Raw genomic sequence first — 17,076 nt, 5'->3', positions numbered from 1 at the left:
TGTTAACATTTAAGTAACCATAAGACAGTGGGCAAAATGGGAAGTTCACATTGACACCGAGTTGTTACCATATATTCTGTTCTCTGACAGTCTGATAGAAGCAAAATGGTATCTTCATATGACTTTATTTTATTGAAGTCCAGCATTTATCTGGAAAGCAAGATGTTTTCCTACCCAGTTTCCGTTGCCTCTTTTCTTGATTTGCTGGTCTTCTAAGCAGTTTTAAAGAGCTCTCCCCAAATCAGGAAGAGTAGGTATTGGTCTGTGTCACGAAAAGCAAAAATCTCTTTTCTTTTTATTTGTCTTTTGAATTTGCCTGGGGTGTATTTTGCCATGTCAAAAAAAAAAAGTTTTTATTTTTATGTAGATGAATTCAAACATATTTTGTGGTTTCTGGATTTCTAGTTGTAGATTTAAAAAAGTTTTTCCTTCAAGGTTGTAAAGAATTTCTTCCATATGTCCTTGTATACTTTTATTTTTTCATGGTAAACCTTAGATGCATTTGGAATTCAGCCTGTTGTAAGATGTGAAGTGTGGCTCCATCTTCTTCCAGATGACTACCAAAGTATCCCATCACTGTTTATTGAGAAGGCTTGTCTTTCCTGCAGTGACTAGAGCTAGCACCCTTTATGATATACTAAATTCCCAGAAGCACTTGGGTCTATTTCTATGTTCCTGTTTGCTAGTTGCAATATATGCCATGCCAAACTGGAAGAGATGAGTTTTTTGAAAACTTTCTCTTATCTTAAATAAACAAAACAAAATAGCATTCTATGAAAGTCTCTAAAAAGCTAATTACTGTGTTTGCATATTAGCAAATGAGACAGCAGAGGCCCAAAGATCACCGAGTTGTTTTGGCCTGGGGTAGAAGGCAGATGGTACCTTCTATTGTGTCCAGAAGTGGGTAAAATAATAATCCATTGCAAGAAGGCATATTGATGATCCTTACCTGGCAGGCCCTTCTGTAGTCTCACCAACTGTGTTCTTGGATGTGGGAGACAGGTTAAGGATGAACGGGGAGAATTGTGATTGAAAATAGTTAATGACTTTTTTTTTTTTTTTTATTTAAGAGAGAGAGGGAAAGCATAGGGGTTCCTTGAAGAGCTTTCCTAGATAAGTTTAGCTTCTGGTCTTTGGGAAATCTGTATCATTTAGAACCACGGTGCTCCTAGGACATAGTTAAGCCTCTCTTTCCACCAGTGTTTGACAGAGATCATAACCAGTTCCTCCCTTAGCACATGCTCCTTTGGAAGGGGGTTCAGTGTAGGTTTCTGCTCAGGGGCACTATTGAGTCAGGCTGTCCTTGGTTTCCAGCTCCAGGGGCAGCATGCACAAGGTCAAGAGCAAGGTCTCTCAGGTTAGCGGACTCCAAATTGTCTCAGCACCTGTGCACTCAGAGATCCTCAGTGCATCCCCTAACTCCTCTGCTGCAAAGGGGGTCAATGGAGCATCCTGGTGTCAGCAGTGAATGTGATAATGTAGGACAAGTACTCAGCCTAGTGTGTGACACCCAGTAAACACCGAGTAAAGGATTACTGTTGCACTGGTCTGTTTCTGTTCCTTGTTAGTGGGGAAACTCCGAGGTATGCAGTTCCTGGATTTGCAAGCTGTGGGAAGATAGGATATGATTCTGGAGTAAATGAGAGAGTGGCATGTACATGTGTGAGTAGCACATGGCAGGCCGAACCCCAGGTGAGGTCAGGTGAGCCTTAACATTCGAAGGTCTAGAGCAAGAGGATGCCCTCTCTGCCCTTGATCTGTCTGATAGAGGGACCCAGAGTGGAGGCATGGTGCCTGGTGTCATATATGACCAGTAGCAGGAACGGGATGCATCAACTTTCATGTATGTATTGGTTGCTGTTTTTTGGCAAAAAGAATTATCCTCAAAACAGAGAGTACACAAAAAATATCCCAGAGAAGGAATTAAAGCTCTCAAAGAGATAAGTTCATCTGGGAGGAGAGTACTTGACCGTGTTGCGTTCCTCCACCGAGGTTCCGATAAAGTATGCGCGCTCACAGGTGGACAGCAGAATCCCTGTGGATATTCCTGGCGTGGCCTTGAAGGAGAGAACGACCAGGAGGCTACAGATTGCAAATGTTCTAATTTTCTAAATGGAAACAAAAAAAGCAGAATCAGGAAAGGGACCTTTAAACAGATTACAGAATGGAGATGAAAGCTGGCAACGGGGAGCCTGTCGGCATCTCTTCTCCCTGATGCTGTGTGGCTGGATGTCAGCAGGGTGTCTGGATAAAGTCAGACCCACTTACGTCTTTAGTGTTAACATACCTTCTCCCCTGGGGCCCTCCCCTCGGACCCTGGTCACTGTAGAGGAGCCTTTCTGGGACATTGTCTTCTTGAGGATTGGTCTGTGGTCACCTGCTCTGTTCCCCCAAATTCGATCCGCTTACCAGTGCCTTGACTTCCTGTAGCATCTTGCACACACCGGACATGGCTGGGGGACAGTCGTGTGGTTTTTACATTCAGAGTCTGTTTCCACAAGAAAAAAAGGGTGCACAACATCAGCAGAAAGAAGAGGAGACAACCTGAGGGACAGGGCACATGAGACAGAGGTAGTTTGTCACACTCAGTGGCGTGGAGGGGAGTGGCTCATGGCACAGAGGAACGGTAGGAAGTGCCAGGACTGAGAAAGGACATTTCTCAACTCCATCCGTCATCCTCTCATCTCCCAGTTGGCTCACCTTATCTCCTCTGATACCAGCTGCTAGGATTGTTCGTGGTGTTCTCTGGCTGGCCCAATTCAGAGGTTGGGGGCTAGGGGCAGGATGGTCTCCAGCTCGCTCCCCTGCTATGAGGAGAGGCATTTCAGTGTCTCGTAAGGGGAACAAAGTGGTGTTTGCTCTGAGTGCCTACTACATATCTGGAGTGTTGCTAGGTGCTTGTTATGCTGTTTAGTATGTATAAAACATCTGTAAGATAATCCTATCTCTCTATCTTCTATAGATAAGAAAACTTAAGCTTTAGACATAGTAAGCCAGCTGGCCGAAAGAGCCAAGGAGTGGAGCTTATCTTTCATTCCAAAGCTGAAGCTCCTTGACCAAATCAGGTAACAGGCCCTTCTCCTTTCCTATTGAACTATTATGCAGATTAGTGATCTTTGGAGGTCCATCCCACAGAATGTGTGGACTGCCGGCTTGACCTTCCCTGGGGTCAGGGGAAGTAGCTCTTTGGAGGGCCGTACCCACAGAGTGTGTGGACTGCCAGCTTGACCTTCCCCGGGGTCAGGGGAAGTAGCTCTTTGGAGGGCCATACCCACAGAACATGTGGACTGCCAGCTTGATCTTCCCTGGGGTCAGGGGAAGTAGCTCTTTGGAGGGCCGTACCCACAGAGTATGTGGACTGCCAGCTTGATCTTCCCCAGGGTCAGGAAGTAGCTCTTTGGAGGGCTGTACCCACAGAGTATGTGGACTGCCAGCTTGATCTTCCCCAGGGTCAGGAAGTAGCTCTTTGGAGGGCCGTACCCACAGAGTATGTGGACTGCCAGCTTGATCTTCCCCAGGGTCAGGAAGTAGCTCTTTGGAGGGCCATACCCGCAGAATGTGTGGACTGCTAGCTTGACCTTCCCTGAGTTCAGGTCTCAGATGTGTATGTCCTTGGCCATGATCTGTGCCAGAGCATGGTTGTAAGCTTGTGTTTCAGATTTTCAGATGGTAATCGGATGGAGTGATTGAGATCGTCCATGACTGAATTAGAATCTAGAACACTTGCAGAGCTGGAACTGAAAACTGGCATGCTGAGGTGGAACAAGAGGATTAGTGAGGTAGCAGATGCCACTCAGAATATACCTGCTGGGGCTGTGGTGTGGGTGTGATGCTGCCCGAGAAGCCTGGCAGGGTCAGGCATGGTTACTCTGCAAGGTAGCCCAGCACTTCCCTTTCCCACGTGACTTCCTCATTTCAGTTTGCGTGCCTCTTACAGAGGTGATTGATAATGATCGGTAGCATCCAGAATCCACATTTTGGCTCTTCCAGTTGTCTCTTGTAGGTGCCTCATGGGGCAAAGCATAATCTGCCTTGTATGTTGTGTGTCTAGGACCTGGCACAGTACTGGTAGGGGTTCAAAATATACTTGTTGGATGAGTTAACATGACGTCTGTCTAGAAGTGAGGACGGTGTTGGGATGGTAGGTTTCAGAGAACCTCAGCATTGTTCCAGTGAGGAAGGTTTTGCTTGGAGAAGAGACTCCCAAGAGACACCGTAGTGAGATGAGACTTACTTTCTCTTCCACCAAAAATTATTTTTTACCTAAAACTATTATATGTATATATATGTGTGTGTGTGTATATACACATATACTCAATACACATATACACATATATACTCAATATACACATATACTCAATTTGCTTGTCTCCTTAGAATTTTATTTTAAAGCAAATATTTTGAATAGCACACATCTGTTTTAGAAGGTGCCTAGCACAGTTCAGGCGATTTTTTTTTTTTTTAATAGGTGAGTTTTCTTGTTGCAAATGAAATAAAGAAGCACTGCTGTGTCACTCTTATTTGACTTTGGTCCATGACCAGACCCAGTTCCTTAGGAAGGACAGCATCTGTGCTGTGCCTTATTTATGTACAGTGTTTGCACATAGCAGATGTGCAACACATTTTCATTGAGTAAGTGTGACTTTGATTCTCCTAGCGAGGTGACTGATACTGCCTCCAAGGAAACCGAGGCTTGGGGCGAAGTAGCAGCCTCAGCATCCTATAGCTAGTAAGACGTAGAGTGGGAATTGGCATCTAGTTTAAAACAAAGTCTTTGCATCCTTTACATCATGCACAGAGGCATGGCAAACTTCATTACCTGTATTAATCTTTCAGATAACCCTTTATTCAAATATTTAGGATTAAGAGAATAGGGCTTCTTGAACTGGCCTTTTATACTTTCTGTTCTTTTCTCTATGGTAGTGGTTTTTACTTGGAGCTGGGGTTTTAACCGCCTAGAAGCTTTCATAAACTGTAGATACTCTAATTCAGTAGATCTCAGGTGGGATCTGTTTGGAACGAATTGGCAAGCTAGGGCCCTTTGCATTTCTGGAGCATGGTTAGAACGCTCAAGATTTGAGCTATTGTGCATAAGCTGAAGATACTGTGTACTCTGCAGAGTTTTAAAAGTGATAGATTGTAAGGTGAAGGAGAACTTGAACTCATGAGCTGAGTCTGTTTTGTTCCTCAGCCACTCAAAAGGTTTGGCTTTGCTTGCATGTTTTAATGGGACAAATCACAGCATAGAGGCAGTTGTGAATTTCAGAGTTTATTAATTTCAAGACATACTCCATAAGGGGTTGGTTGAATAAAATGGTGAATTCAGAGAAAGTTTGAAATCTCTTCCTGACTTTCTTTCCTCTGTACACAAAATTGCATTGTGGAGTGGAAGGTTGTCATTTCATAATGTGTGTAAATGAAGGGATCAAGCTGGTTTTTTTTTTTTTTTTCTTTTTGATACTCCCACTGGGTGCGGATTATCTGAGAAGACCTGGCAAACCAAGGAAATGGGCTTGACTTTCTGCCAGGTGGTCATTGAAATGTTTTTTTTTTTTTCTTTGTGCCCAGTTGAAAGGCTGGGTATGTAGATTTTCACGCTCTCGTCTGGTTTCAGCCTTGGAAGTGCTTACACAGCTAATCTGGCATTTGTGATTATTTCCCCTTCCAGCTCACCAGGAGGCTCTTTGGGGATATTCAGACAGAAATGACTTAATTGGATTTCAGCCCACACACAGTATTTGAATGGCTTTATGGATGGCATTAATTGGGCAGCTGCCATAGGAAGTCATATATATATATATATTTCAAAGTACCCTTTGATTCATACCCTCTCATTGGTTCATTGGTAATTTATTTAACAAATGAAAATCTCAGGAAAAAATAATTTAGAGCAATACAATCAAATATGGTTTATAAGTAGAACCATCATTTGGTTTTGGCATAGTTATGTCATTTTCTGTATTTAAAGCTCTGTGTTGACCCTTATACTCTGGCTCATGGACAGTTGTATAAGGGATTCAGGGTCGCTTGGTTTGCAATTTGGGAGGAGAGGATTCTGGGCCAGATGGCACTGAATGCTGTAGGGTATTAGACAATTGCAACAGATCTTACAAATATAATTAAAGAAGTGAAACTTTATTGGATGATAAATGTCTGATATTATCATTTTACTGAGCGCCTGCCATGTGGCCAAGCCATATGGACCTCTGCATGTGGAGGTCCCTTCCTGGAGGCTCTTCCTGTCTAGATAGCCTTTAAATAGGGGAGTTTATGATTATATAAGAATGGTTTCTCTAGGAATGTCTTCCATTCTTATAGAATGTCCCCCAAAAGGGAACTGTTTGAGTTCATTTCTGAAAAATGAGCTGATTTAGCTGGACAATGACTTTGGGAAGCTGGAGCGATAGTTACCTCAATATGGGGGAAGAAATAGTATACATAAGTCACAGAATTGTGAAAGCATCTGGCATTTGGGGAAAATGTGGGTGAAACATACTCTCACTGTTGTAGGAATATTTAAAAGTAGCTAAGTATACTTTCAGAATACAGTAGTATTAAAATTTCTGTTAATTTGGAATAATCATAAATTTGTCCTCTACAGGTTAAACTTTATTAACTATTAGCCCTTTAAAAAATATTTATTATTTTTGAGAGAGAGAGAGCGAGCAAGCACGAGCAGGGGGAGAGGCTGAGGGAGAAGTAGGTTCCCAGCTGAGCAAGGAGCCTCTTGTGGGCTTGACTCCAGGAACCCGGGATCATGACCTGAGTCCAAGGCAGACACTTAACCTACTGAGACACCTAGGCACCCAGATCTTTCTTGTTGTTGGGAAAATTTAACTTAGTTTCCTTTTCATTCCATGTTTTATGAAATTTTATGGAATACATTTAAGGGATACTATAATATCTATATGAACATCACCTCTACTTAAAAGTGGGGAAAAAAGTTTATTTAGTATCCATCAGAAGTAAAATAGGATAATATGCAGTGAAATGTTTTTCCCTGCAGTTTCTTAGTAGCAAATTCATTCTGTGGGAGGCTTCTCAGTTACCAGTAATTTACAAAATTAAAACAAACAAACAACCTTCCCACAAAATATTTCTCCAGAACTTAATTGTTCTATGTGCTTCCAGGGACTTCTCAGATGCCAAAGGTCATGGAGAGTTCCCAATCTTTTTTAAGTCATTACCTTCATCAGGTAGCAGTAAAAACCATGCCCCTCACCCTCATATTGACAGTCCTGTTTGGATTTCTTAAAAGCCCGATGATGTGACCTTGAACAAAGATAGGGTCTTGCATAAACACTTCAAATCCCTGAAATACTGAAGTCGGCCTCCGTACATGTAGCTCATTCACTCGGGATGCAGCGATTTAATCCTGAGTTAATTAGAACCCAGGCCCTCACCTGAACAGCTCTCTCTGGATGTTTTTGTCTCGTGATGCCCACGCATATCAGCTGCAGGCTTGGAGGATTTGTTGTTCTCCTAAAATTAATGTGTGGTGCTAAAACAACGCCGAGGTGTTGAACTTGAAGGTTTCTAATTTGATTCTGGGCTTAGATTTATATAAAACAATTGAAATGTTCCTTGTAGGAAAAAAAACAAAAAAGGACTCTTGTTTTGGAGAAATACAGGGGCAGTATTTTCAATAGGGTAGTTTGGGAGCATGAATGCCTTTCTGGGGTTGTGTAAGAATGTCCATCAGTGAAACCATGACACCTTGAGCCACTGTTCAGGGCCCATCTGTCCACAGATGATTTTTCTTTTTAAACCAATTTCTTAAAACCCAGCAGAACATCTCATTCAATGCTTAGACTATTTTTTTTTTAACTTTTAGTCTCAAATATTAGATACCTATTCTCAGTTGAAGAAGTAGAGTGGCACCTTTTCTTTCTGCAGGGGCCAGAAATGGAGGGGAAGCATCATACCCTTGATCCCAGGGAGGATCATGTGTAAAAATGGGACCAGCAGAAAGGATAAAAGCAGAGAACTGCACTGATACATTAGTACCTCCAATTTGTTTTGTTATTTACTGAATCATTGATTCATTGGGTTGCTATCTGGTACCAAGTATGGGGTCAGCGCTGAATCTCTGCCCTTGAGAAAGTCTTCTCCCATCAGCTGAGTCCCTTGTGCTAACTGCCCATTCACTGGAAATGCAGGGTGGAGGAACATGTAAAACAGCATCAGGGAGATGAAATTTACAACGTCCAGAATGCTGGATACTTATTCTACAGGACAAATGCCCCAATTTCTTCAACAAATCATTCTTCAAATAAAATAGATTAAAAGTGACTTAAAAGACATACAAGACATTGTAATTTATGGACATTATTTGGATCCTGGGTCAAATAAATCATCTATAAAATGACATAAGAAACTTGGGAGAATTAGAACACTAAATAAGAGGTTTATATTAAGGAATTAATGATTATTTTAGGTGTAATAATGGAGTTGTACTTATCTGTTGGTGATACACACTGAAGTATGTGCAGAGAAAATAATTTTTCTATGGGATTTGCTTTAAAATCACTTAGAGTTGGACCGGGTGATTGGCTATAGGTCCATAAATGCCAAGGTTGAATGTTAAGGTACCTGGGGAGACATATCCTGGTTATTTTTGTCAATGGTTAAATATCTATGTTAAAATACAAAGTATAATGATGGTACAGTGTGGTGAATGCTGCAATAAGACTTTGCACTGAGGAGGAAAGGAAGCATGTTCTGTGTAGAAGTGTGTTCTGTGTCTCTTTGTAGGAGAATCGGGAGTGTGTTCCCAGAGGTAGCAGTATTTAAACTGGATTTTAAAGAAAGTATGAAAACTGGAGAATCTGTTCTTTTGTGCCCAGAAGGAAGGAGGCAAGGAGATGTTCTGTGGATTTTCTGGTGGACTGGGTACTGGCTGGTTCCTTCCATTCGTTCACTCCTGCATTCATTTAGGGCATATTTTTCAGGTTCCTGTTGTATGTGGTGAGAATTCATGGGTTGACAGTCTGGTGAAGGAGATGGTAAATTGGTTTGCTGAGGCTTCCATAACAAAACACCACAGACTGGGGAATAAAACAACAGAAATTTGTTTTCTCACAGTTCTGAAATGCTGGCAGATTTGGTTTCTCCCGAGGCCTCTCCTTTTGTCTTGTTGATGGCTGCCATCTTGCTGCCTTCTAACATGGCCATCTCCCTGTGCTTGCACATCCCTCGTGTCTCTTCTTATAAGGACACCAGTTATATTGGATTAGCACCAGTCTGCATTTAACGTAATGACCTCATTGAGATCCCATCTCTAAATTCTGTTATGTTCTGAGGTACTGGGGTTTAGGACTTTCACATATGAATTGGGGGGGTTGGATAAAACTCAAACCCAGAGGGAGAGAGTGTTTAACTGACCCTGGAGGCATCTAGAAACTCTTCCCAGAGGAGGTGCCTTGAATCTCTTGAAAGAGGGTAGGATCTCACCCCCTTGCTGAGTGCTGGGTCAGGATGGGAGGGAGCCGAGAGTTTACTGGGAGTTCCCAAAGATGAGGTGAAGGTGGGAGAGAGCTTTGCAGACCAAGAAGATGAGCAGCCATTATAGCAGTGGGGATCTGAATGGCAGCACCAGGAAGGATGGTGAGGACTGGTTTAGTGCCTGGTGGGGCATGGATGAGAGGGAGGGAAAGAGCTCTTGCCCTAGGGTGACCAGATTATGCTTCTCAGAAGACCAGGCAGTGAAGAGAATCAAGAAAGTAAGACACAGTTGTAAACATGTTACAGAAAAGAATAAAGTTAATAGTAAAATCATACTCTTCATCCCTGTTTCTACTCCACCAACCGCCTGTGCATGGCCTTGCCTCCTTTTTAAGATTCTACCAAAAAAAAAAAAAAAAGTGAAATGTGAGTGTGTGTACACACATGCCAGTGAGTGAGAGAGTGAAGAGGCGGGGGGTTGGGAGAGAGAAAGAGGATTTGCTCACCCCTACCCTATCTGTTGCCCTTGGCTTTTCCCTCATTCTTCCAATCCTTTATTCCCAAAAGGTAAGGGATATGAACTTCAGCAAAATAATCAAAGTAATTCTTACACATATTCATAGTTAAATCTTTTGAATCACTGAGCGTACTTGAATTATCTCAATAAGATTTTGGAACCTTTGTGTGTATCTGCCCGCCGTTCGTTCGTTTGTTCCTTCCTTCCTTCCTTCTTTCCTTCTTTCCTTCTTTTTAAACAAAAGAGGGGTTTACGCAAGTTTTATTCAGTAGTGCATCTTAGCATTTACTTTTGTCAGTATGCATTTTATTGGCATTGTAACTACCTGAACAACAGCTAAACCCCATGTCATGAAGGATGCTAGCGAGCCTTCTAAACATGTTACACCCATACCTCATTTTGTTGTGCTTGACTCATACTGGGTTTCGTACAAATTGAAAGGTGTGCGGCAACCCTATTGGTGCCATTTATCCAACGGCATTTGCTCACTTCGTGTCTTTGTGTCACATTTTGGTGAGACTTGCAGTATTTCCAACTCTTGCATTATGATCACATTTGTTATGGTGATCTGGGATCAGTGATCATGACTCACTGAGAGCTCAGAAGATGTTTAGCATTTTTAACCAATAAAGTATTTTTTTAATTAAGGCATGTACCTTGTTTTTTGAGACCTAATGTTATTGCACACTTGATAGACTGCATTCTAGTGTAAACATACCTTTAAATGCACTGGAAAGCCAAAAAATTCATGACTTTCTTTTTTGCAATATTCACTTTATTGCAGTGATCTGGACCTGGAGCCACCGTATCTCCGAACTATACTCATATATGTAATTAGATTGTCTCATTATGGTATTGAGATGTGTAGCCAGGCTTCTTCTGCTGATTTCGAAAACTGATTTGGACTAGTGGGAAGATCTTAAGAGTAACATCTTATCAGACCTTTTGGAGAGTGGAGTATTGTTGTATTGAAGAGGCTACCATCAACTCTATAAACAAAAATCTTTACAAACCATCAGAAATGGCATTACTAATCACATTCCTATCTATTAGAATTTTTCAGCAGTGGACTGTAAAATTTAAATTCATATTAAGATTTACATTACGACTTTTTTGTTATGGTGTTTTAGATAAGCTTTAATAATTTTTTTGGTACCACATCATCAATTTTTGATAATTCTTAAAGCCATTTGCATGTCAAAGCTGCAGAATTGGGACGGAGGAACCCTTGTCATGGAGGAGGAAACAGGCACAGAGTCACACAGGGTGTTTGGCTCGCTGAACCGGGCCTGGAACCCCGTTCTCCTGATCCGTGGCCTCATACCATTTTTTCTGGTCTCTCTATATGTGGTTGACGTCACTGCCTATAGTTTTGTTCTTTTCCTCAGTCCCAGAAGGCAGAAATCTCTGTTATTTTAGAACATAGGAACCTCAGAGCTGAAAATCTCACCATTTACCCTCTTCCCCAAACACCTGCCTTAGCCACATGTGATGTCTCTTGGAGGCTGTTCAGAGATTTATAAATCAGTCCTTTTTTATTTTTTTCTATTTTCATTAACCAACTTTTAGTCAATAGATAATAATCAACTGAGAATCAGCATTACTATTTATTTATTTATTTATTTATTTATTTATTTATATTTTTTTAGCATTACCATTTAGAACTGGTAGAAATCTAGCCCACTGCAGAGGAACTTGGTATTTGTCCTGCTCAGGACTGTTTCATCTTGAGTAAAAAATCCTCATTTCGTGGGACTTTCTGAAATTTGGAAACTAGCTTATGGCCTTCAGTGCTCTCGGGCCCTGACTGGGAACCACAGCACGTGGTGTCAGGCCACATGGGAAGAAACCAGGCTTGAACTTTAGCCAGGCCATTCAAGGAGACCTGTGTGTAGCTTTGTTCAGCATCTGAAACTAGCACTTTCCCACCGGAATAAAGTGTTCCACCAAGTAGTTCAGGAGGAATGAAATCTAGCTAGTTCTGCCAGAAGTCAACAAGGCAGCCCAGCCCCATGTTGTTCTGGTCAAGCGGTGGCCCTGCGTGTTCATTCTGCCCTGGATATCCACAGAGGCCGCGGTGGGGCTACGTGCTCTGAAGGGGGTCTTGTGGGGACAATGAGGAGGGAAAGAAAGGAAGAGATGACACTGGGGCATTTGTGAGCCTAGAGGCCTAGGGTGGTCATGTGGGTGTTTTGTTTTCTTTAAAGATTTTATTTATTCATTCATGAGAGAGGCAGAGAGAGAGAGGCAAAGAGACATAGGCAGAGGGAGAAATAGGCTCCATGTAGGGAGCCCGATGTAGGACTCAATACTAGGACTCTGGGGTCACAACCTGAGCCAAAGGCAGATGCTCAACCACTGAGCCACCCAAGGGCCCCTGTTTTTTACTTTTGAAATAAAAGAAAAAAGACACGACCTATGGATTAAGGGGTTGGAGGGGGATTCTCTCGGTGTGCTTGGCATACGTAAGATTAGGTTATAGTGCATGCCTGATGTGGCCTGTGCGTCTTCAGGTTGTGTCAGTACCCAACCCAGTCAGATGATGTTTTCCAGTAATTCTGTTTTTGCTGCTTTAACACTTAAGTGAAATTGTTCCTTTGAAAATAAAATGTCTTATGCCTTCATGGCTTGTTTCCTTGCTGCAGCATTATGCTGTCCCTCCCCTACTTGAGGGGCTGAAGCCGGCCTCCCAGGGTAGCAGGTACTCCAGACAGGTGGCAACCACAGACAATATTTGCCTGAGTCTCAAGGTTTGACCTGCTAGTGGTCATCTTTTTTTTTAAGAAGAAAAGGGAAGGCTGGGCTTTGAAACCAGACTGGGGTAAGTTCAGATTCTGGCTGTGGGGCATCTGGTGGTTTAGTTTCTGAGCTGAATGGTAAGATTTATCTCAGAGTTGCTGTGAGGGTGGAGCACAGTGCAGTGTCTCACTGGGACCACAATCAAGCTCTCCTCCCTGCCTGTTACTCTATTCTGTGAATCCAGGAGGAGAGGCAGTATGACCTGAGCACCCAAGGCACTGAGCCTTTGGGAGATTTGAGTTATCCGGGAACATCACCCAACATAAAGTGGGTAGAGCTATAGTGTCTGGCACTAGCTGATGGGCCATCAGCAGAACCGGCACACACCCTTATTACACCCCTTAATGACTCCTCTGGAGTGAAATGCATCAGTGACAGACATGATCACATCACCACGGGGTCTCCTTGCAGACTAAGGTGCCCAGGAAGCTGCCTGGGACCTCCCAGAGGACGCATCTGGCTGCAGCAGGCACTGGAAGTTTCAAGTTCAACTGAGATAGCCACTTGGGGCATCTTAGTGCTTAGGCCCTGGCCCCAGGACCTGTAGCGCTCCCAGATTTGCAGGGTGCCACGGAGGCCCTTGAGCCCAGAGCATGCCCTCACAGCTGAAGCAAATGCTGCAGCCAGCCACCCCTAAAAGATGGGGAGGAGACCCCAGTTGTGGTTTAGGTCTTTCAAGACATAGTTGAAGAAAATGTCAGCGTTACAGAGAATTCAGATAATCCCGTGGATTTCGCAATGATAAAATTTTGTGGTTATTAGAGGTCTACAGTAATGCAGGGAAGGAGATCTATTTGGTAATAGTGTTAATTCCTTTCTAGTCCTACCTCTCCTCTTATTTCTAAAGGTGGAAGCATGGGGAGCTAGTGGATAAATATTTTCAAAAACAAACATAGACCCGTTTCGTACCCTTGCATCTGCCGAAGTGCACAGCGTAGACCATCCTTGAGTGAATTCTTGGGTGAGAGCCTTCTGCACTCCAGCTGACCTTGTACCTAGTAGTGTTTGCGGTCTGAAGTGGTTTTTGCGCAACAGTGTCTGCTTTCCTGATGAGTTTAGATCTTCTTTGTTTTTTAATTATTTTTACTTTTTTTTTTTTTTTTGAGAGAGAGAGAAAACAAGTGGGAGGAGGGGCAGAGGGAAAAGCAGACCCCTCAGAGTGGGGGAAGCCCCATGCAGGACTCAATCCCAAGACGCTAGGATCATGACCTGAGCCACCCAGGTGCTGGAGTTTAGATCTTTGTACTTAAGATCTGATTTGAAATGTTTGTCCTTAACAGAGGTTTTGAGTATGCCTATAACTCCACTACATAAAACGTGGGCAGAAGGCAGGCTATGTTTAACCCCCAGGCTGGACAAATTTTGATCCTTCTGTTTATTTCCACTTGAGGTGTATGCTTAGTCCATTGACAGTTTGTCCACAAAATGCTTTTCTCCAAGCAAACACCTCATTGTTGTGCTTACATCCTAGACAGCCATGGGCATGTTTAAATGAACATAAAATGGTCTCCCTTTGATTGGAGCTGCTCTATCAGTTCAAATTCTGCTGTTTCATCTGGCTTTTCCACCTTGCCCACCACTCTGAGTATCAAAGGACTGGGCTTCCAGATCCGCCCATTGTCCTTTAACTCTGGGCTAGTAAATACGTTGCTGTGGCATCAAGCTTACCATTGCTGTGGTTGGTCTAGAATTTGGGAGGCCTGTGTTCCTAAGTAAAGCCTGTTAAGGAAAACCCTTCACCTCCCTGAGAAAGTTAACTCATGAAAAAGTGGGTGTTAGTAACACTCGTAGAAGGTTATTGAGAGAATTTAAAAATCTCACTGATGAGAGAGCACGGTGGGTCCAGAGGGAAGGCCCATATGCAGATAGCTCCGGTAGCTGCATGGACACCCCCAAACAGTGCTCTAGGGGGATCCGACTCCAGGCAAATTCACTTTTCAATTAAAATTTTAAAAGTCCAGCTTATACTCCTGAAAATACTAACATGGAAGTGGTATTTGTGGGCATGGCTGTGTTTATTAGTTGGTGGCTTTCTTCAGTAGGTGCTGTAAAATGAAATAAGAATATATGGTCAGGAACTGAGTCCAGACACCAAAGTTCTATTTCTGGAAACCCTGTCATTTTATTGTAAACATTTAGCAGAGAGAGGGCTGTTATTATCCTAGTACACATTTACTGTCTTGCCCCAGTCTAGTCTTCCTGTTGTGTTTGGGCATAACCTTTCCCCTGCATTAGGTTGTGTATTTTTTAAAAGTCATGCAGCCTTTGGATCTCCTGGGTGGCTCAGTCCATTAAACATCCGACTCTTGGTTTTGGCTTGGGTCTGGATCTCAGGCTTGGGAGATTGAGCCCCTCATTGGGTTCCACACTCAGTGTGGAGTCTGCTTGAGACTTTCCCTTTGCCCCTGCCCCCCTTTCTCTCTCTCTCTCTCTCTGTCAAATAGATAAATCTTTGAAAAAAAAAAAAAAGTCATGCAGCCTTTAAAATAATGCTAGGAATGCACAAAGAGGAATTAATTTTTTAATCAAAATTTATGAACTTGCTGTATAACATTTTTATGAAAGTCCTACTTGAATTATCTTTTTCTATTTGACTAAAATAGAATTTGATTTTTCTATGGGGTATTTAACGTTTTGGGTCATAATCATGCCAGGGATGAATTAATAGATCTTCTCTGAGTGAACTGTAAGGACAGATCCCCTCTGGGTTTGAAATGTAATTAAAAATGTCAGTGAACTCTTGGAGGCCCACGGAGCTTCAGGGTCCCCTCAGCAATGCTGGGCAAGGACAGGAAATAGTCACCCAAATACAGAGAACCTAAGGCAGCAGCAAACTCTTGGCAAGCGGGAGGGAGAGGCTGCTGGCTTCATCTGTCAGGCTTCTCTTGTCTCAACTTCTTTGTAGTTTTGGAATATTTTTCTCTGATTTCCTAGGAGGATGCTATGGGTCCAGTAGGGGGCCTCTCAATAAATAGCATAAGAAACCTCCAAAAGAGGAATGAGTCTTTAAATGTAAATATCCGGGCTCTCTGCAACCGGGCTCCCTTAACTAGGCTCTCAGACTTGTTTCCTTTCTACTTCGCACCCCTTTCTTTTGTTTTTGGCAGGGATATGGGGAGGAGTTGTTGTGGGGGGAGGGCTAGAAGAATCTTGGGAACACAGGTGCCTTGTTGATGACCACCTGCCCCCACCTTCCCTATCTCTTCTCCCCACAGAGGTACCTGCCTGCCCCAGAGCTAGTAACAGGGACCCCAAGGTAGAGGAGGAGAAGCTTTGTTTGGGTAGAGGTCAGTAGGTACAAAGCAATTTTCTTCTGGGATGTATTAAAGATACTGGTTTCAGACAAATAACTAATCGTGCAGTTACTTAAAAGCAAGCAAGCGGCCCTAATACATGACTTGTTTTGTGTTTTTTTTTTTTTCTTTCGCTTTCAGATTTCCTATGTTCCCTTGTATACAAGTGATTTCCCAGATCATCATTCTCTGCTGAGATTTGGGTTGGATTCGAGAATTTGGAGAATTCTTGCAGCTGTGTAACTTCAGGAGTGTGACCAGCTGAGAACGTCACCTTTTGAAGAGTTCTGCATTTTGCCCATCATCTCTTATAACTGAGTGCCAAAGGTGAGTCTGCAGGCTCCTGCTCAAAACCGGTGGGAGAAGTTGGTGCTTTTGCCTCAAATGCTCGATTTGCTGGGTAGGTTTTACATTAGTAAAACAGCAGTAAGTGTGGCCCTGATTGCTTGAGCCACATCAGACTTGAGTTTTCAAAGGCTCTGGTTCAAAAATGAGATTGCCGTCCCTGCATCAGCATGTGGTGACATTGACTAGGTAGGAAGCAAATTGGTGGGTGTCCTGGACTTGTAAAATGCCCCTGTGACCCGGCTCTGCAGCCCAGCAGGTGGCCTGGAGCCGAGCCTTCTTATGTGCTGCTTTGCAAGGATGAGATACACAAGAACTGCCTTCAGGCTACTTATAGTCTAGTAAAGGTTCATTCCGACTTTGCTGTTGGGAAGATAAGTCTATGTGAAGATACGCAAACAATAAAAGGATTCTGGGGAATGTTGGGCTTGTCTGTATGAGAAGTCTGCTCATGAGTGTTAAAACTGTACCCGCTAATACCGCATCCAGGGGTCCTGTAATAACAGATGCTGGACAAAAACGTGTGTCCATAGGACGGAAATGTTTCTCAGCCCTAACAAATCGTTTGGGACGTTTGATTTAAATATAAGAGTTGCAGTTTGCAGTTTGCAGTCTGGTTGGTCTGGTGTTCTATCTGGCTGGGTGGTGAGGAGTGCTTTATGAGAAGGTATGATTTCA

The 17,076-nt window shown here is 43.0% G+C and overlaps 1 protein-coding gene across 3 annotated transcripts in view; it reads left to right on the top strand.

Moving 5' to 3' along the window:
- Window positions 1-17,076, top strand: part of NCK2 (NCK adaptor protein 2) — a 150,184-nt gene that overhangs the window by 60,270 nt on the left and 72,838 nt on the right. For all 3 annotated transcript variants that reach the window (XM_041754773.1, XM_041754771.1, XM_041754772.1), the window contains exon 3: window positions 16,195-16,380. The gene's annotated coding sequence lies outside the window, so the exon portion shown is untranslated. The remainder of the gene's footprint in view (window positions 1-16,194; window positions 16,381-17,076) is intronic.

The sequence above is a fragment of the Vulpes lagopus genome, chromosome 5, assembly GCF_018345385.1.
Source record: "Vulpes lagopus strain Blue_001 chromosome 5, ASM1834538v1, whole genome shotgun sequence".
Lineage (NCBI taxonomy): Eukaryota > Metazoa > Chordata > Mammalia > Carnivora > Canidae > Vulpes > Vulpes lagopus.
This window is presented reverse-complemented; position numbering and strand designations above follow the sequence as displayed.